Source organism: Anopheles arabiensis, chromosome 2, assembly GCF_016920715.1.
Source record: "Anopheles arabiensis isolate DONGOLA chromosome 2, AaraD3, whole genome shotgun sequence".
In the NCBI taxonomy this organism is placed as follows: domain Eukaryota; kingdom Metazoa; phylum Arthropoda; class Insecta; order Diptera; family Culicidae; genus Anopheles; species Anopheles arabiensis.
In genome coordinates this window covers 84,899,139-84,921,418 of record NC_053517.1, presented here as the reverse complement: position 1 = coordinate 84,921,418, position 22,280 = coordinate 84,899,139, and the positions used below count along the sequence as shown (strand labels likewise).

At 44.2% G+C, this 22,280-nt stretch overlaps 1 protein-coding gene across 10 annotated transcripts in view; it reads right to left on the bottom strand.

Moving 5' to 3' along the window:
- LOC120908804 (cyclic nucleotide-gated cation channel alpha-3) overlaps window positions 1-2,262 on the bottom strand; it is a 108,243-nt gene extending 105,981 nt beyond the window's left edge. For 7 of the 10 annotated variants that reach the window (XM_040320176.1, XM_040320183.1, XM_040320181.1 and 4 more), the window contains exon 1: window positions 1,990-2,262. The gene's annotated coding sequence lies outside the window, so the exon portion shown is untranslated. The other 3 variants (XM_040320177.1, XM_040320180.1, XM_040320179.1) reach the window with 3 other exon arrangements.
- Between the last annotated feature and the right edge of the window lie 20,018 nt (window positions 2,263-22,280).

Genomic DNA, 22,280 nt, shown 5'->3' with positions numbered 1-22,280 from the left:
TTTGGATCATAGCAGGCAGAGCTTTCGTCGTTGTCTTTTTTGGTGTGTGTTTTTCGTGTCTTTTTTCATCACACACACACACACACACACAACGCCCTGTCCTGCCCGTCCCGAGGTCAATGATATCGAGATAAAATCAATTAAGTGTGTGCTCTTGGCTCCTTTTTCGCTTTCAGCACACACACACACTCTCTCTTCGGTAGCTATTGTTCTTAAGGCTGTGTTTGGTGCAAACACTCGTCGTCGTTCTGGGGACACTCTTCCACCCACACACAATAGGGCACAAGTTCACACACACACACACACACACACACACACACACACACACTTCAAATGGTCAGGTTGTTTGACATTAATGATGCGATGATGATACTTCATTATTCTTATTATCCTTTCCTATCAAAATAATGGCCAGCCTCTTCCCACCTCCCGCCCGTTCGAGTGTGCCACCACGGTGGCCGCTTCATGCCATTGGCCATCGGGCCACTAGATGATCGAGGAAAAATCATTTCCACTCGGGTTCACTGGTTAGCAGTTTCTTCCAAGCACGGCTCATTCCGTTTCGCTTCCACACACAGTTTCTTCCTCAAGAAACACACACACACACTTTTGGGTGGAAAAAAAGGAGAAGACTACACCAAACAGTGACACAGAAAACGGTGACAACGGCACGGAAAAACCAATGGGTAAACAATGCGATGGGTCACAGGCACACATACAAAAAGGTGGCCGAGTAGGTTTAAGCGGCGCTTTCGGTACGTGCCGAAAGCATTGCATTTTACGTTTGGTGTGACTAGTGCAGCACGTGAATGTGTGCGCGTGTGTGTGTGTGCGGTTTTTGGAGAGTGTTTGTTTGGGTGGACGGATGGCCGGATGGGGGCTAGCATGAAAACACCGACAAGAAGAGAAGCACCGCACTTTAAGAGGCGATACTTTCTGGCAATAAATGAGACAACAAAAAACCAAATCAGCTACCAACCAAGCAAAGGGAAGAGAACAATGGACGCTCCAACAAGTTTGGACCTAGAGCGACCGAGTGAACGACCGAACCGAACCGAACAATCGAGCGTTTGGGGTTTTGGGTCCCATGCAGCGAATGGATGTAGGGGCTGGGGACGTCGAGCTCGTGCAGCGAACTCTTTAAACGCGTTGAAAATGTGTTCCCATTTCTCTTATCGGAACGTCACACACACACACATAGACACGCGCACAAGAGCGACCAATTTTTCGAGACACATCTTTAGCCATACCCTCCGTGTCCCCTTTATGCCGCTCTCTTTCTTTTTTTCACCCCCATTTGAAGCAGGGATCTCCACCGTCAACAGTTTTTCACCGAGCGAGAACGGTCTTTCGCCTCGTTTCACGGACCAAAACTGAAACCAAACACCAGCATCAAAGTGCCGTAGGGAACGGGCAGGCGATTAAGAGAAAGCAAGAGAGAGAGAGAAAAACGGGGAGGGAGGGATGATAGAGAGCGAGAAAATAGCTACAGAAAAAGAGGGAGACCAATAGCATCTTGTTTCACTCTCGCGCACACAGAGACGCACACCCATCATACACTGTGGTGCGGTGGTGGAAAGCTGGCACGGGATAAAGCTGCCCGTTTTTTTTTTCGCTCCTGCCTAGTCTGACACAGAAATAGCCTACCTTCAGGCGTTACTTTTCGGACCGAAGGAAGCAAACGATGCGAACGAATTTGGCACATTTGGCCTGGAAATACGGCCGGCTTTTTGGAATTGCTTTAGCCGTACCATTACACACTACCAAACACACACACACACGCACACAGCAATTGCCCCAAGCGCGATGCGACATTAAGAAACGTTCAATCAAAGCAACCTTTCCGTCTGCAATGTCGGTGCCGTCGTCGAGTATAATTTGCGTCAACTATTCATTACACCGATTCGCAGCTGAATTTGCATTGCAATACTTTACTTATTATTGCACACGCACTGCGAAGCTCGCACACACAAACATGCCGACACTTACACAAGCACACACACACGCACAGATATGCAGACACACAAATCCAGGAGACGAACAACGCTCAATCGACGGCACTAATTCGCTTCACGCACCTTCACGTAGTACTCGAAACACTCTGGAGCTACTTTTGCACTGCCCCGCTTTCCTCCACCGAAGAAGGTCTGTGTAACAAAAAAAAAAACGGGTGCCTGCGTGCAGGTCTTGCTCGCACAGGGAATAAAGAGCGTCTACGGCTTGGAAGGGAAAGTTTTACACCACGCAGCCTCCGCGATGGCGGAGAGACAAACCAGGACTAACTGCTAGCGCTGATGGCTGATGCCCGGTTTCCCCCCACACACACAAAACGCACACACCGAACGGTGTAGACGCATTTTCTCTCTTTCTCTCTTCGTTCGCTCTCGGGAGAGTGCTCGCTCTGTATTGCGACTACGCTGGTAGCGTTTGCGAGCGAATGGCAAGATGCCGTGAGCGTAAGCGACATTTTGAGGGAGATGCGATGTTTGGCGATGTTTTCTATTGAATGACAAAGAAACGACAGCGCTTTTGATACTTGTATGACGATTAAAGAAAAGTGTAAAACAGATTACAATACTTTATCAAAGCGCTAGAAATAATTCAATTTAATCTTTGGGGCAAATGAGAAAAGAATTGGAATGATTGCCAAGAATTCAACGATTTTCCAAAAATATTCACATTATGCTTTAAACTTTTGATTTAAACCTTGTACAGGCGAACAATACCCGCTAATGCTGATCCGTCTCATATGTGTCCGTGGTACGAGCGATTATACACTGGCCTGTCTGAAGCTCATGCGCAGCGTATCCTTGGCTGAAGCCATTAACATCGCATAGCACAATAACAATTTCCCCTTAGTAGGCACTCGCGCGCGCTCTCTCTCTCTCTCACTGAATCTCGCTCTCTCGCTACAACTTTCCCCTTTACGGCATGGCAAACATCTCCCGCAGTGAAGGAACAGCATCTTATGCCACTAACACACTCACAAACACACACCGCTTTTTGTTCTATTACCCCTTGCGTATGCGTGTGCGTACAGGAGCTGGAACTTCTTCACTGACCGTAGCGTCGGAGATCAGACGGCAGTCGGAACTGGCAAAAACGTTACAATGCACTCACACACACAGACGCACAAAGAGAAGAAAGGAAGAAAAAAAAACAAACCCCACAACACAAAGCCCGTACGTGAAGTGCTTAACCCTAAACAAACGGAAGATGTCGCGTATGCCGTAATCCTGGGAGAGACACGCTTGCGGGCGTGCTGCCGTGCTTCAGTGGATTCCAACGGAAGTGTCTGCCGGAAAGACAGGATTTGAAATTTTGAACTTACACACACACACACACTCATCGACACATGATTTTGTAAGGTGGGGAGGGTAGAGGTTGAGCAATGACAATCTGCCGGGAGCGTACCATCCTGACGGTGCTGCTGCTGCTGCCGAAACCATCCTGCCCTAGTTCCGGGTTGGTACGTAATTCCCGGATCTGTCTCTACCCCGTAGTGTCACAGATTGCCCGAGGACTCATTCCTATTCGTCCAACGCTTTTTTTTTTTTGTTGTTCTCCCTCTTTTGTCACTATCTTTCGCTGAATCCGATAGCACCAGCCTTCGCAACGCAACGTATGGTGCCGACATGAGCACCACACGGGATGATGGCGTTAGTAAGAAACGAGCGATACTTAGAAACGATACCTGTACGGCTTACGGTCTCGAGTGTTGAGATGCAAAGCACGGACGATCGCAGTCCGCAAACGGTGCAACAAAGCACAATAGCACAAGAAAAAGACAAAAAACAAGCAAACGAGTCCAAATGTCACAGAATTGACAAACCCCAACGGGGACGATGGTTCGCTTGCAACACTCGGACACACAAATCCCTTATCATCGTGTGCGATTTGCCGGGTTTTTTTTTGCATGACGTGCTTCGTGGTAATGAAAACGACAGTTGGTGGATAGTGTTGGATGGGATTAGAGTATGGTGCCTTTTTAGAACTCTATTTTCTAGTAACTTTGTAGCCTAATTCGTGAGTAAGTGAATTAGTATTACGTAAGTCATCGAGACGAGTCTAATGGATGGTTTGGTTCCACGGTTTTAGAACATATTTCCTTGAACTACCATGCGTCTCCATCGTAACGTGCCGCATATGGTATGGTTAGGAATAAATTAACCACTAAGTAGCGTAGGCTACTTCAGAGTTGATGAGTTGTTTAGTTTGTTAAATCTATAACTTACTTTTTAAGAGTGTACAAGATGCTCTCTTATGATGTGATGAAAGCAAACAGGAACGCATCTCGTTCTTCAGCACTTCCAGAAGTTGAAGCAATTTAATAACAGCGGTGATTTGTTGTGGCAGCTCACTACGGAGGTTTGCTTTAAGGTCGGCTATGCTGGACGATAAGTCGACAGTGGTGTAGGTGTAAGGGGTAGACGACCTCAGCACAGCCGAACGTGGATCCCTGTGAAACTTTACACAGGCCTTACATGCCCAAAAAAGTTGTGAACAGAACTCTATAGTTGTGGACAGTTCCTCAGAGAGTCTGTAAAACATCGAAGCATAAAGAATCTTCCACCAGTCCCAATGACGTTTGACGTATGATATGCGGCACTACAACCGCTTTGCGATCTTGGCCTCTCTCAGGAGTGTCCGAAACCGCTCACGGGATCGCACCTTCGTCTGCCAATCCGCTATCCTGGCCGCAATTCCGAACGCCTCCAAGCCATCTTGCCATCTCAATTCGGGCCTACCACGCCTCCCTTGGTAGGATTCTGCTGCATATACCAATGCCGCAGACCAATGATGTCTACATCATCAGCGTATGCCGAGATCTGAATTGACTTATAGAAGATGGTTCCCGTAGTCTCCGCCCTCGAATCACGGATGGCCCTCTCTATCGTCAGGTTGAATAGGAGACAGACAAGCCCGTCGCCCTAGCGCAGACCCTTTTTCATCCACCCTCACTTGGGAAGTGACGTTGGTCTTAATCATTCTAACTAGCGTTATCGTAGCGTCGTATAGTTTTACTCTGGCTATGCTATCATATGCAGCTTTGAAGTCAATGAATAGATGGTATGTGTCGTGTCTGTATTCAGCCATCTTCTTCAAGATCTGCCGCATGGTGAAGATCTGATCAGTAGTTGATTTTCTGCTTCGTAATCCTCTTTGATAGTTTGAGACTATCTATCAGGGATAATATTTTACAGGCGATATTCAACACCGTATTTCTAGGCATCGATTCGCTATCCCACACCTCAGTAACAATTTGATAAATCTCGTTTTCTAGTTGTGCACCTCCATTCGCGTCTACCTCTACCATCGCGTATAACTAAAGCAACCACACGAAATTGCTGTCTCTTCTGCATCTTTGGCTTCGATGCTCAAAGTCATATGGTGTGGTCACAAAGATCCATGCATCAATACCCAGCTTGGTAAAAAAAAACACCCCATTGGCTCTTTTCAGAACCTCCGATTTAGTGGTGGGAGCTCGGAATCGGACCTACCCGATTCCGATTCCATGTTCGGAATCGATTGCGGAGCCAATTCCGATGCTGAAATCGATTCCGATTCCGATATCGATTCCGGAGCCGATTCCGGAGTTCAATTCGGAGCCGATTCCGGAGATGTTTCCGGAGCCGATTCTGGAGTTGAATCCGGAGCCGATTCCGGAGTTGAATCCGGATCCGATTCCGGAGTTGAATCCGGAGCCGATTCCGAAGTCAACTCCGGAATCGATTCCGGCATCGGCTCTTAAATCGATTCCAGGATCGGAATCGGCTCCGGAATCAGGATCGTATCCGTAATCGAAATCGATATGGGGATCGCAATTTGCCCCGGTAACGGAATCAGGCTTGATTCCAGAAATGGAGCTAGCTCCGAAATGAGACTTAGTTTTTGATTTGAAATAAGAAGTGTGGAAAGCAAAATAAGTCCGGGAATCTCCATGTGAATAGATCATTTACAAGTAAATTTTGATTCTTTGCCGCTATCAACACGTAGTATCATTGAATTCAAACGCCTATTGCTATGAAGATGCCGAAACCGACTCCGTTTCGAAGCCAATTATGATTTCGGAGTCAATTCCGATGTCGGAGCTGATTTGGTTCCGGAGCCAATTCCGAAACCGATTCCGGAGCTGATTCTGATTCCAGAGCCAAATCCGATTCCAGAGCCGATTCCGATTCCGGAGCCGGTTCCGATTCCGGAGCCGATTTCGAAACCAATTCCGAAGCCAATTCCGGAGCCGATTCCGGAAACTGATTCCGGACCTACTATCCGGAATCGATTCCAGAAAAATTCAGAGCTAGCCGGAATCGATTTCGACTAAATTTTCCCATCACTACACCGATTCTTTTGACTAAGAACAATATAAATTAAATTTATACAACGCAGAGTTCCGCACCATACAATCGGTTACTCTCTGCTGATCCTCAGAAGCGATGTCGTTTCCGCACTATGTTCTCTCTCTTTCTTCCCGCTATAATACGTTCGGCAAAGAGTTGGTGATACCAATTACAGAGAAGGAGAGTGAAATCGATCCATTCTGCGCCCAGAGTTTTAATTCGCAAATGACTTAATTCACTGTGAGTTGATTAGTAGTCGAACTCCCATTATGATTTGAGTTTATAAGTAATAATACCACTCGCAAATGGTTTATTTCACTCTCAAGAAGATACTAATTGGCATGGATAGTGACTCCAAATGACATATTCTAGTTCAAAAATCGAGCTTTGGAGGCTGTATCCCCTGAAAGAGAGGTTTAAACTTTCTTAAAACTGCACCATTTTAAGGGAGTTTTAATAAAAGCCCTTTAGAATCGACTGTAATGTGGGTTTTAGTTCTGTACTCACGCGTTATAGTCAAACTAAAAAGCTTTTTTTTTTAATTTTTAAGCTTTTTTATTAAAATCTAATAACAACGTACTTCTATATCGATAAAGAGCAACTGATTGCTCTTAAATCCAACTCTACAATGTTTTAGAGTACATCTATACAAAATAGAACAATGTAACAAAAAGGCATATGAATACATCCCAAACAAAGAACCCTCACCGCTTGAGAAACGTCCGAAACAAGTGGTTTTTCATACCCCAAACGCAATACTGCCCCTTTAATCTAATACCAATTCTAACACGATCATAAAACGTGCACTCATCTCACAGTAGCTGACGTGCACATCACACTATAGGCGATTATGTCCCTTCCTCGTGCCTTTTACAAGCACCAAATCGCACAGGTGAGAACGACAGTACCTCGGCTTTATCGTCGCTGGGCAGGAGGGGAAGAATTATGAAAAGTCAGCCTCGAGTTTCCCGTTTAATATACAGCGAAACACACACACACACACACAAACACCTCTTGAAAAGGTGCGTCTTACCAGCCCTTCCATATAGCTTCAGCCGCTTGAACGACTTGAAAGAATGCAACAAAAAAGTGGCGTAGCAAATGGGAGCAAAAAAAGAAGACGAAGAACAAGAAAATCGGATGCCCGGAGGGTTGGTGCAAAAATAACTCAACAAACACTTGTGTCGGCATTAAAAATGAAACTCCGAGTGCAGAGAGTGCAGCGAAAAAGGGGTGGCAAGGGGGAAGAGGAGAGATAAGGGAGGGTAAATCCGGAAACCCACCGGTAAAGAAAAACGGGAATCCTTTTTCCCACATCCTTTTTTTCCTGCAAATCCGCTCCATTTGTACCCATGTTAAGCGTAACGTAGCGTCTTACCCCACGATGGCAAAGACGCTGGTGGACTGGTTTGGCATTGTCCGTTCCTAAGGTTGCTTTCTTGCTGTCTCGCGTATTGTAGCTCTATCTCGCTCTCGTTATATTTTCCTCTCCCTCTCTTTCTCTCTTCTATTGTGTCTGTTGCTGCTCGAGACTAGTTCTCGAAGCAAACGGAGTGATTACGGTGTAACTTCCAGCCACTTCCCACTTTCCCAAAACCTACATACACACACACTCTCCATTGTGCTGCTTATTTTATGTGACTGCAGGGACAACGGAGCACACACATACACACACACGTTCACAAAATTGTGCACGGTGCTTGTGTACTTGTAATTTATTTCCGTACAATATTTATTTAACGTTCACATGTACACGCACGTCGATTACTTGTGCATGTGTGGTTGGCTTTCCGGTGTGTGTGTGTGTGTGTGTGTGTGTGTGTGTGTGTGTGTGTGTGTGTGTGTGTGTGTGTGTGTGTGTGTGTGTGTGTGTGTGTGTGTGTGTGTGTGTGTGTGTGTGTGTGTGTGTGTGTGTGTGTGTGTGTGTGTGTGTGTGTGTGTGTGTGTGTGTCGGTGTGTAATTTTCCATTACATCCACCGGTTGGCGATTGTCGTTGGCACGTTCCTTTGGCATTCCGCCGTTGTTCTCGTTCGCTTGTTTACTTTCTTCACCATTTCCGCCATACGGTTGCTGCTGCTCAGTCGCTTGCTAAAACTCTAGACAATGTATGCCCTAACCTTCCTTTTTAGTGTGTGTCTGAAAGAAACTTTTTTGTTTAAATTTCTTATACCTGAAATGTAGCAATTTTACCAACCATAAAACAATATTATTCTCCCATTCTTTGTCTCTCTCCGCATCGATCGCAACTCCTTTGAATCGATTGCGACCCAATACTCTTCAAACGTGAGCTTTAAAAGCTTCAAAACCATCCAAGCAGTCTAGCGTCTTAAAGTTTTCAACTCACTTCCAAGCACAGCCACACACACACACACCACTGACACACCGGATGAGCGTGATATCTCTTTACCCATGACACCCCCTCCCCCCCCCCCCTCTTTCCCCTCCACGAATGTGCACACATGCTAATGGCAAAAAGGGAACCCCATGGCCTGCTGCTGCTGTTGAAACTGCGGGTTGCGCTAGATGATACCTGATATGCATGTCGATCGTTACTGTCGTGCACCTAATCGCATTAGTGGTACGCGCAATCAGACATCTACACTAATTGCAATTTATATCCCTGCTCCTACCTTCCACCCTTGTGGCTGCCCGTTACCACCTTCCTCCCCTCTAGTGCCCTTACCGGAAAGCACATGTGGATGTGGTGGGAGAAGAACACTTTTCCCACCTTTCCCACCCATTGCTCAATACAAACGGGCGGAGCTGTAGCTATTGTGTTTCGGTGCAAGAAAAACCCTGCCCGGGAAAGAAGGGGACCCTGAGGGTCTTCTACCAGTACACCTGTGATAATAATTTCCCATCAAGGAATGGTCTCTTCCTCTTTCTCTTCGCTCTCTATCGCTCTCACACACTCACACACACACACTCTTTGCATATGTGTGCCGATGGCTCATGTTCGGCAGGGTCGAGTACGACATAAAGCTTCAAATTGAACCCCTCGCTGACCGGACCGGAAGCACCAAAGGGGGAAGAGGGGAGAGGGGGAAACCGGGCATCTCGGTACGGGAAGCCAATGACACCGGGGACTAATTACTATCACTTGCACTGTTGGAAGGGAGTTTTGTCTTGCAAGACCGTTCCACACATTATTGCCGCTCGTTATTTTGCTGAAATGGCACACTTTCTGCATTAGAATTAAAATGGCTGAAATTTTCAGTCTGTTTCATTGTAGCATTCATCATTTGGGATATATTTTGCATGCCTAATTGCCAGTTCAATAGCGAATGTTTGTGAACAATTGTGAGGCTGCACCATCTTCAAGTTGCGCGGTTCTTGGATTACGTCATTACGGAGTCATGTGATGTTCCGAGCTTTTGGGTTTGGGGGCATTTTTTCACTATTCGACAGATGAATTGTCTGCAGCAAAATGAGAACATTTTTTGGTAAGAATTTTTATCATAATTATTTAAATTACTTAAATAGTTGGTAAGAATCGATTTACTTTAGCTGTAAATTTAACAAATTTTAGTCCATTTTTATAAACCCATTTATTTAATGCTTTTTTCCAGCAATGGGACATGTCCCGTGGTACAGCCGTATACTCGAGCGACTCAATAACTTGCCCGTCGTGGGTTCAAGGCTAGGATGAACCGTCAAGAAGCAAAATTATGCGATATTTAACAGCATTGGATGTTCGAGTTCTAGTCGCAGCTCAATAGTTGAACACATTTTTGATAGTTGTTCGATAGTTGGCTCAAATTTCAACTAAAATGTGCACGGATTTAATTGGTTGTTAAGGCAATCGAAGGTCAATTACAGTGGAGCGCCGTTTATCCGGGTACCTTTTATCCGGCTTTCCGTTTATCCGTGCTGTTGAGAAATGACAGTTCAATACAAAGGTGACATTGCGTTATTAGGAGGGTATTTAAAAAAGCGGTTATAAGAGCACATTATCATAACAATAAACACTATAATTCATGGCAAATTTCAAATATTCTTATGGGAAAACATGAAGTTAATAAAAACTGGGTTATTTTCATCAAAAAATAGGAATTTTTTAAAGAACTAATCAGAAATTGATGATAAAATATATCATTTGACTCAATATCCGTGTTATTCGCTTATCCGGTCGAGGTCAAGTCCCGAGAAGCCCAGATAAACGGCGCTCCACTGTAATTAGTTCAGAATGTACTCCTTTGGCCATTGTGCCACCAAAAAAAAAAAAACTTTACATTAAGCGTCTAAATACGTTTATGACATTATAGGTAAGAAATTGCAATTTCTATAAGCAAACGTTTCTCGAGTACCCTACAATTAAACATTTTACCTTCTATTTTAACATTTTATATCCCATAAGAAAAAAGTAATGCAAATAGAAAATCTTTCCAACGGTTTTAATAAATTGGCTGTTTGGTACGGAACCCTACGTTGTGGTTTGTATTTTTTTTTTTTTTTGAAGATGTTCTTAATAAAGAATCGGTGGCTCTGAAAAGAGCCGATGGTGTGCTTTTTCGTGGTACCAAGCTGGGTGGTTTGCTTGGAGTTCTGTGCCACTTGTGTGTGCCAAGGAGTTGCTGGTGAGATGAGCGAAGCGTGTTGCTTGCCGAGGATTTGAAATGACAAGAGAGAGAATTTGACTTTTGCCGCTTTATTTATAATGCATTTTTTTAATGGTGTGCGTGATGACGAAACGATCGATGACCTGTCGAACAATTTGTAGCGATCCGCGAAAGTAGTGATGTGCTACAATCGGGACAATAGTAGTGATGTGCTACAATCGGGAACGAACATACCGGCCACCTTTTGGGAATAATTCCCAAAACTTAGTCCTCGTTGTGGCACTCTAAGGCACATATCTTGGAGACTGGTCTTTTCATGATTCCAGAAGCGGTCCGAAGGGTAGCTACTCGTGCCACAGCATCAGGTCCTAAATGCAATGATACAATGCGTGCCAAAGGCCACTTCAATGGAGGTAGTTGATCGTCTTTCATGATTACCAAGTCGCCTATGGAAAGTTTATGTTGTTTACGGCTGATGTTACGTTGATTATGCAATGATGTTAAATACTCCTTGGTCCATCTAAGCCAAAAGTTTTGAGATAACTTCTGTATCAATTGATAGTGGGATAGTCGGTTAGTTGGTATATGCTGTAAATCGGATTCAGGCAATGCCTGGGGATCTCTGAGTAATAAAAAGTGTGCTGGTGTTAAAGGTGATAAATCATTTGGATCTTGTGAAAGTGGTAATAGTGGTCTTGAATTCATACATCCTTCAATTTTTGTTAATAGAGTACACATGGATTCGTATGAAAGTTGAGCTGTGCCAAGCTGCCGAACTAGATGAGTTTTTGCTACCTTAACTGCGGCTTCCCAAAGTCCACCGAAATTAGGAGCGCGTGGTGGTATTAGATGCCACTGAATGTTTTCGTTAGACAAGTGATTAGTTATTTTATTATTATCTTTATGAAGGAATTGATAAATTTCATGTAATGCATTCTTTGCACCAATAAAATTGGTACCATTATCTGAGTATATGTTTTTCGGTTTTCCTCGTCGTGATACGAATCGATCCAAGGCCATCAAAAAAGTGGTGGTACTCAAGTCACCCGCGAGTTCTAAATGTACAGCCTTGGTGCTCATACAAACAAATACGCATACATATGCCTTTGGAGATGCAGCCTTGCGATGAGATGGACGCAAATAAAGTGGACCACAATAATCCACACCAACGCAGGAGAAAACTTCATTTATTGTTACACATGATATTGGTAATTGACCAATAGGTTGGATTATTGGGGTGGGATTAGCTCTTACACAATTAAAACAAGTTCGAGTTACACTTCTAACGGCTCTCATGCCGTTCAATGGCCATATTTCTTCACGAATAGATGATAATGTCATGCTCACTCCGCCGTGCATTGTTTTCAGATGATGTTCCATGATTAGAAGGCGAGTGAAAGGATGGAAAGCTGGCATGAGGATGGGATGCTTAGCATCGTGGCTCAGATCAGAATGGCGCAACCGGCCACCAACGCGTATTAATCCATCTTTGCCAATAAATGGATTAAGAAGTCGAATAGAAGAAACCTTAGCTAACCCTTCATTTCTTTTTAAGGCTTGTAGTTCAACAGAAAATTCAGTAGCTTGTACCATTTTGCATAGGGCTCGTTTAGCATGTTGTATCTCCTTTACCAGTAGAACATTTAGCGATATTCTTTTATTTGATTTGCGAGTGTTGTTGATGAATCGCAAACAGAAACCAATAATACGAAGTAATGGTTGTAGTGTAGAAAAACGTTGAAATATTGGATTTATTTCAGTCACTTAAGTTGTTAGGACAGATACCTTTCGTTCGTCCTCTACGGTGATGTTGTTATCCGGGGTTTGCAAGGGCCAAGAGTCTTTGGGTTCACGAAGCCAGGAGGGACCATGCCGCCATAGATCACTACTGAGGAATTCATTCACCGCCACTCCTCTAGATATCATATCAGCTGGGTTTTCCTTGCCAGAAACATGTTGCCATTGGAAGCCATGAGTTAGTTCTTGTATTTCAGATACTCGATTAGCTACGAAAGTTTTCCATGTTCTAGGAGTAGCTTTTAGCCAACCAAGAGTAACAGTAGAGTCCGACCAGAAATAGCATGTGTCAAGTGGAATATCTAATGCATGTTGTACCTTTTTGAATAGTCTAGCTCCAAGTAATGCAGCAGATAATTCCAATCGTGGAATGATTAAAGGTTTCAATGGAGCAACTCGCGATTTTGATGTTAGTAAATTTACGCGTGCGGAACCGTGTTTGTCTTCTGTGCGTACATACACACACGCACCGTAAGCACTTTCAGAAGCGTCAGAAAAACAATGGATTTCAATTTGTTCATAGTGTGGTTGAAAAGCAAAACGGTCAATTCGAAAGTTAGTAAGTGTAGGGATTTGCTCGAGAAATTCTGCCCATGAATTTTGTAATGATGAGGAAATTGTTGAATCCCAATCCAAGTTCAATAGCCACAATTGTTGCATTAGTATTTTAGCTCGTATAGTTATAGGGGTAATCAATCCAAGTGGATCATATAGTTGTGCTATGGTTGATAGAACCTTTCGTTTGGTATAAGGGCTCTTGATTATATTAATGTTTATGTTGATACGAAATTTGTCTGACATAGGCTCCCAGCATATGCCCAAGGTTTTGATACTTTCATCTGGATCAAAATTGACGGAAGAATGGGTGGCAATAAGTTCAGGTGGTAGGTCAGCTAATACTGCTGGAGCGTTGGAACACCATTTGCGAAGGAGAAAGCCACCCTTCTGTAGCAAAGCATTCAGCTGATTGCGTAGTTCAATTGTTTCTGGGATGTTATTTGCTCCTGCTAGCAAATCATCTACGTATACGTTTTCTTTAATCACGGAACGAGCTTTGAGATACGTATCACCTTCGTCATTGGCAAGTTGAATTAGAGTACGCGTTGCTAAGAAGGCTGAAGGAGCTAGGCCGTAGGTTACGGTTCCTAACTCATAAGTTCTAATGGGCTGAGAGTTGTCAAATCTCCACAAAATTCTCTGTAGGTGTCGATCAGTTGGATTCATAGTAACCTGCCGATACATCTTTTCGATGTCAGCTATGAGTGCTATTTCATATTTTCGAAATCTGATAATTAATGTCAATAATTCTTCCTGTACCACCGGCCCAACTAGTAAGGCATCGTTCAGTGATTTACCGGTACTGGTTTTGGCAGAGCCGTCAAACACAACTCTGACCTTGGTGGTAGAGCTAGAATCCTTCAGCACAGGATGGTGGGGAAGATAAAATGCTCCTGAACAATCTTCCCGTTCTCTTGGGACTAGAGTCATGTGCCCCAACGTTATATATTCATGTATAAACTTGTGATATTGAGCCTTGAGATGCGTATCGCTTTCTAATCGTTTTTCAAGTAGTTGAAATCTGCGCATAGCTGTGTTTTTAGAATCACCAAGCATTTGATTGATATCAGGATGTTTTGGCATTTCAACTATATATCGACCATTGTGGTCGCGGGAGACTGTATCTTTGAAATGGTTTTCGCATTCTCTTTCGTTGAGACTATAACTTGAATTGTGAAGTTCGTCTATCTTCCAAAATCGTTCTATTTGTTCTTCAATGGTGGGATGCATGGTTACTACGTGACATGTAACTTCGTTTTGATTTTTGGATGGAATATTGCCGGTCATAATCCATCCAAACACAGTTTCAACAAGTTGGTTGTTGTTTGGTAATTTTTGTCTTCCTGGACCTAGCAATGAATAAAAATGTCCTGCCCCAATGATCATGTCAATGCGCCCTGGTGTGCTGAAGTGAGGATCAGCAAGTTGATATGAAGCAGGTACATTCCAAAAATGAGCTGGTACTGGTGTAATTGGTGTGTCACTAGCAACCTTTTTCAAAACTAGAAAGTTCATTGTTGTTGCGAAATTATTTATTCGCGATTGTACTTCCGCTTGTATTTGATACCTTGCGCTTGTTTTTGTACCATCAACTCCGACAATGGAAACGTTAACATTTTTTCGAGTTAAATGTAACTGCTGACACAATCTTTCACTAATTGCGTTTGGCTGTGAACCATTGTCCAATAAGGCTCGTGCAAAATGTTTTTGGCCATATTTGTCGACCACTTGTAGTAGTACAGTTGCGAGAAGCACGTTTTGGGGACTGTGCTCAGAACTAATTGTATGCAAAGTTGCCATGATATTTGATTCAGATGTGGTGCTTTCTGATTCAGGGTTATTATTTGTTTGCGTTTCATAGTGTAAAATAGAATGATGTTTCCTTTTACAAATTCGGCAAGAGTACTTAGAAGGGCATTGTTGAAAGAAATGTCCACTTCTCAAGCAATTGATACAAAGTTTGTTTCGTGATACAAACTCTTGACGCGCCTTACATGGCATAGCGATAAAGGATTGACACTGATGCAACGTGTGACCATCTTTTTTGCATGCAGGACAAGTGTGTGTGTTGTCCTGTTTCACACTAATTGTGTTAGTGCTCATTTTCTTGGAAAATTTATGGTTAGGTATACCCATTTTCGAATGAGATGTGGTTGGGCGGTTGCCTGTCTGCAACGCTAATGCTTCAATTGTTTGAGCTCTTTTCAACAAGAAGTTTGTCATATTTGGATGAGTTGGCTGGATGTCTTGGGAATTGTGTTCTTCCCATGCTTGTAATGTTGCTTTATCCAATTTGGTAGCAAGAAGTTCCACAAAAATTGTGCTGTTGTCAGGAATGCTCTCCTCTAATTGTTTTAAAATATCGATGTGTAGCTGAAATTGGTTAGCCAATTGTCGCAAGTCTGGGGCGTGACTATTGGTTAGCTTTGGAAGCTCGAACAATGCACGTGTGTGCATTTTACGAAGATGTACTTTATTGGAATATCGATTCAAAAGAGCTTTCCAAGCCACCTGATAGTTTTCTGCTGTAATAGGAATTGGTTGTATTATTCCGGCAGCTTCCCCTTTGAGGGACGCACGCAAGTAATGAAATTTTTGGATGTTGGAAATTTCTTCAGAATTATGAACAAGTGAAACAAAGGTGTCATAAAAGGATAGCCACTCTGTGAGCTCACCACAAAATTCAGGTAATGAAATGATAGGTAGTTTAACACTTACGTTTGCTGGGCGGGTAACCTCTTCTTTTACCTGATCTGCTGTTTCCGGAATGTACCTTGTTAACGCGGCCTTTGTTTCGAAGTAAAGCTCCTCTGCTTGTGACAATAACGCTTCGTTTTCGCTGGTAGCATTCTCGGAATCGTCCCATTCCTCGCAGTCTTCCTGCACCATTTGGAAACATTCCCAAATTTTCGACAACCGATCAAGTCGGTCGGGTATTTGCTGTTGTTGTTGAGGAGTATAGTCTTTTGCAAACTGCGCAAGCCGCTGCATAGACACAATGAGGCTTTGCCGTTTGGCTTGCCGTGACTTAAGCTTGTCTGCTTTTGTCATTTTTAATGTTCACTGAGCAAACACGGTTGCTTGAGAGAAAAAAATCACTTTACTTTGTTAGTACAACGCGCACTGCACGGTTAGTAAGAATTGTTGAAAACACAGGCTTTGATGCGAAGTTTCGTATAATTGTATGCGATGCAAATGGCATGCACTAAACAATGTGCCTTGAACACCCAGGTTGTGAGGCACCCTTTGTACTCGGAGGAGGTACACAAAATTTTGCGAAATGCACAGACAATTATTGATTGTCTTGCGAAGAATATGCGCCGCGAGATAGCGCACCAAGGATAATGCGCATGGATCACACGAATTGTGAAGCGCCTTTTGTACACTGAGTGGTACACGATTATTCGCGAGCACACACACACACTGTGTGTCGCTTGTGAAGCGCTACGTACCGCGAATGAGTTTGAGAATGACGCGCACAGAACACACGCTTTGTGGTACGCGTTTTGTACACTGAGTGGTACACAATTATTCGCGAGCGCACACATACACACTATGTGTCGCTTTGAGAAGCGCTACGCGCCGCGAATGAGTTTGAGAATGACGCGCACAGAACACACACTTTGTGGTACGCGTTTTGTACCCTGGATGGTACACAATTATTCGCGAACGCACACATACACACTATGTGCCGTTTGTGAAACGCTACGTGCCGCGAATAAACTTAAACGACCGCGAATGAAACAAACCGGTGTACAACTTTACACTTGGAACACACACGGTGGCCACAGAACGCACACAATTCTTTAGGATATCTAATCCTGGTTTGTCGGCACCAAAATGTTTGGTACGGAACCCTACGTTGTGTTTTGTATTTTTTTTTTTTTTTTTTTGAAGATGTTCTTAATAAAGAATCGGTGGCTCTGAAAAGAGCCGATGGTGTGCTTTTTCGTGGTACCAAGCTGGGTGGTTTGCTTGGAGTTCTGTGCCACTTGTGTGTGCCAAGGAGTTGCTGGTGAGATGAGCGAAGCGTGTTGCTTGCCGAGGATTTGAAATGACAAGAGAGAGAATTTGACTTTTGCCGCTTTATTTATAATGCATTTTTTTTAATGGTGTGCGTGATGACGAAACGATCGATGACCTGTCGAACAATTTGTAGCGATCCGCGAAAGTAGTGATGTGCTACAATCGGGACAATAGTAGTGATGTGCTACAATCGGGAACGAACATTGGCAATTGAAAAAAGTGTTTAAAACATGTTACTCGTGCAACATGAATTTAGCTAAATCTCATGTAAATTGTAACACTATTTTGAAAAAGTGTACAAACTTTGATTTTCTGTCTCGCCACTCTCTAACCCACTTTAACCCACACACTCGCACTGGCTCGCACACATCACTGACCCGTTCGGCGGCAAAAGAAACACGACAAAATAGTAATGAGTGTGTTGCGGATAACTATATTTTGCGCAAATTGATGGACACAATCGGCAACAACCGCAACTCCACACGGCAGCGGCCGTGGCAGTTGGCCGGCACTTTCCACGGTTAAAAATTATGCATTTCCGCCGCGCCACTATCGCCGCTACCGCCCTCGGCGGATCAGCACGGTGAACGCTGCTACGGTGCGCTTCGTGTCACGCTTTGTAGGCTTTGTATGTGTCAATAGCAAAACGCTTTATCAGATAATGATAATAATTCGATTTGCGTAACGTTTTCGGCCAAATGCGGGGCAGCAACCGGCCGCCCTCCCCCTTCCCACAGCGCCAACAGCGTAATAACAGCAATTGTGGCACTGGCAGGCTCCTTCGACTGGCTCAACACTCGCTGGCAAACTAGCTGACCACCATTTCCCGTACAATGCGATTGCGATTTCGATTGCGTGTCCGGAAGCCGGACAAATATTTGCATAAAATAGTCGCTCTGGTAAGGCGAACCCGAGTGCACACACACACGTGTTGAACCATGAACGGTCCATTCTGGAGTCTGGGAGGAACAAGACGCAAACAGCAACAGCGCCAGACAAGCAAGCAGCATCCAGCAGCGTGAGTGTTTGTACAACGATTTTACCCGCCCCCCCCCCCCGAGTCGGTTGTTGGAACGTTTCAGCCACTTTGTTGTGCTGTGGACGGATGGACGCGACCCAAAGGGGCGGGGCTGGGTCAAGGGTGGGAGTCCATCGCGAAATGCGCGCTGACTCTGCGCTGCCTGCTGTCGCCTGCAAAACCCTTAAGGTCGTTCGGTGCGCATTTGCATCACAATTAGATATAAACTAATTCCGTGTAGCCCTCCTCTTGCCGTCGCCATCCTTCGGTCTCTCTTTCTTTCTTTCTTTATCTTTCTCACTCACTCGCGCTCTACCGGAGACGTCCGATGGCATATGGGAAATGACATTTCGCCCATTTTGTCTTGCACTTTCATTTTCTGCACCCAACCTGCCAACTAGGGATGCTTCGAGCAGCAGCAGCAGCAGCAGACAGGGCAACGGAATCATAAAGTTAAGGTCGGTAGCGCTGCGGAGTGCGAGTTGAAGTGTGCTGGAGAGTGCCCACACCACCTGTGGTTGACCTGTGCGGTCGTACCACTCTGCGATTGCTTTCCCAGCCGTGCTTAAACATTGTATCAACAGCAGTGCCACCAGTCGGAATCGGAGCGGTTTTTCAATGGTACAATATTATGTCCGAGCAACCGGTAATGGGTGTTGTTGTCTTGCCGATCTAATTATGCTTCCAAACTCGTGCACCAGGGCACAGAAACACATACACTGCCAGACTGTGTGGTGTAGTGAAAAACAAGTTTTGAAATATAAAAAAATCATTGCATTTTCAGTGCAACACAGGAAAGCACAATCACTACAATCGGGACGTCCGTCAATTGCACGAGCAAATTGCTCACCAAACGGACACCGGAACACGGAGAATGCAAAGACTCGCGTCCGAAATCATTACAATCGCACCCCGCGAACGGTGGTGCGGTGCCGTAAATTGAAATCGTAAAGTGATAAACCCCGACCCAGGACGTCCCACTAAACCACACGCGTCCCAGGTGGTTCTGGTAGTGACGGTTCTACCCAGGTTCGGGCCTTACCGTACCGGAACCATTTCGTTCGCACCGTTAATGAGCCATTGGATATCCCGTTTAGCTGTAATTACAAAGCCCTGGACCGAGCGAACGAATGCACGAAATTAATTGCCTCACATTCAACGACCGAGAGAGAGAGAGAGAGAGAGAGAGAGAGAGAGAGCGAGAGTGGGAGAGAGAGCTTGATATGGTCGATTTGTTTCGCAGCGTTATATGGTGCGTACGCGTACGAGTCGTGCGGTTTTTGAAAGGATTTATCGATTGTCGAACGCCGGAAGTGGTTCCTGCTTTGAACGGCCACCTGTCACCTGTATTGCTGGGTACGTACCTTTAAAAAAAAGCCATGCACACACACACACACACACACACACACACACTGAAACTGTGTACCTATTGAAAATTAGCCCATTGGCCTATCTTTAACGGCTGTTCCGTTTCCGGTACGGCGCGTAAACGCGTATCATTAAATCGGCAAGACACCTCACAACACTGCCCGTACCAGGGCTAATTAATTTATCATCATAAATCCCAACAACCCTGTTTGCCCCGGTTCCGTTACGCGCTGAGAACGGTGTAAAGCGTCGTTCCCAATCGGGCCAATAAAAAGCAAAGCGATCCACCACTTATTCCTCCACTTCGGTTCGGTTTACCCCACGAGACGAGGTGTGGCTTTTATCGCAAACAAGTCTCTAGCCCGTGTCGTTCTAGAGCGCCCATCAAGGGATGCAGATTTTGGGCCGATGTACACAAAGACACTGCAGCATTGTGCGTTGGGCCAGCATCCTTTTTGGGATACTAATATACTTCTCCCACACGTGCTACCCTTCCATTCCGCTACCGTGCTCCCTTCAGCCACTATTCTGTTTTAATGAGTTTTGTTACATGCTTCAACTGGTTTGGTTTGGTGGATCGATCGAAACGTACATCGGCAGCAGATCGATTGAACGGCCGTGGACGAGGTGTTTTGAAATGACACTTCCTTTTTTTCGTTCATTTTCAATTCCAATGCGCTGTTGATATTGCAACCTTGCTGATGGCTTTTAATTGAATTGTCCGGCCTCACGGTATGATTAATTAGAGGTGTTGAAGGGAGATTGGAAAGAGGTTTTATTTTGTTGAGAAAACAATTATATCATTAGTTGAGTGTGTTTAAAGACCGTATTTGCGCTTTGTCTTGTTTTTTTTTTTTGCGGCTCTCTAAAGGAGTGTGTAAAATGTCACAGTACTGCAAAATGTCACTATCAGTGTTATACAAAAAATCTTACTGAAACAAAATCCATGTCGGCGTCACGTACTCAATTGTGATATTCAGAGGTGATACTGAAAACGATTGGTGTGGTCAATGCATGCTTCATGACATTTTTGCGACCATCGTTTGGTCATGGTCAAGAATGTCGTGACTAGGTGAGTGATCAAGAGTTGCGTGCTAAACAAAGTGTCATCAAGCATGTGATTGGTGCACCAAATGTTTGAGTCTCACCTCCGATCATCTCATTGTTGGCGATGGAAACATTGGCATTTGGCTTGTGAGTCAGGGTATCGCGGTTGATTCAAGCACTCGCATGCCGTGTTCGGCATGTCATGACGCACTTTCATTGATTATTAGCAATGAGCATCAAGCTACCACGAATATGTTCATTGTTTTCGTTGGTGAATATCTCGTGATGCTCTTGGCATTTTGCAGCACTGGTTGCACTAAAAAGTACTGCAAGTATATCAAATGATAATTCATAGCAAACCGCCTATTAGTATGCAAACTGTAAAACATTAACCCGACACTTTACATTGCTAAACGCCTGAAGGTATGCAATATGTTATTGCATGTTGGTTTTTATGCTAATTTTGGTAGAAACTATGTTTCTGTAGTAATGAAAATTTTTATTTATCATAATCGTGAGCGATTTTTGGACACTTTTAGGCTGTAGGTAGGATACATAAGGTTTTAGTCAAGTAGTCACATAATCATACACACTTGGTAGTAGCAGACGCGGTTTCCAAAATAAGCAGCAGCTAAGGCTAATTGAATTTCTAATCAAATATTCAATTAATTTATTGTTTTCCTTAACTTAGAGCAATGAGAACCTGGCTCAGGGAAATTTAAGCGAATTGAAAGCAAAAATAGTTAGATGATCTTACTCTTTGAGCAACAATAATACTTCAAACCGTTAATAATTAACGCCTTTGATATGAACGAATTCTTAACGATCTCCCGAAATTGTTTCACCCCAAAAATGAGCGCTCTCCAGCATACTAACTAAAACACACCGTACCGATTATCCAAAGTGCATTGTTGCCAATTTACCGGTGCTTCCGTGCCATCTCCCAACCCCGTCTCTCGCCAAACAAAAACCCATTTTTACTCACGCATGCCATAAGTAGTAGCACCTACCTCAGCCGTTGTATTAGCCCGTGCGCAAATGGCCAAAGTTGCCGTCAACTTTCCGCACTCCCAGCGAGCAATTATCGTTTGTTCGCAAAAGTGCAACTTTTCGCCGTAATCGTTAGCAAAAAAGAAAAACCTGTAAAGTGATATTATCCTGTCAGGCACACATTATCATCCGAACGAACGGCGATGAAGCGTGTGCGTGAATGAGGGAACCATATGGTTATCCATAAAACGCACTTTACAGTTTCATAGTGTGATGAGCGGGAGGGGATGGCGATTGCAACATGTATGATAAGGCAGATAGAGCAAACTTTTGCTTTGAGCCATCTTCACTTTTGTCTCAATTGAATGACATCGTTGCGCAAAGTGAGCAAAACTTCGGAGGTTCGTTTACCACATTTAAAACTCCTACCAGCCGGCGACTCTTATTGGCATTAAACAAGTTCAACTTACGCGGACCCCTACCTTCGGGTAGCTGTACCACACTGTTCATTAACATTCATGCCACACTGAGCACCATCGTTGCGAGTCCTTTCATTTTGGTTTGACACTGTAACA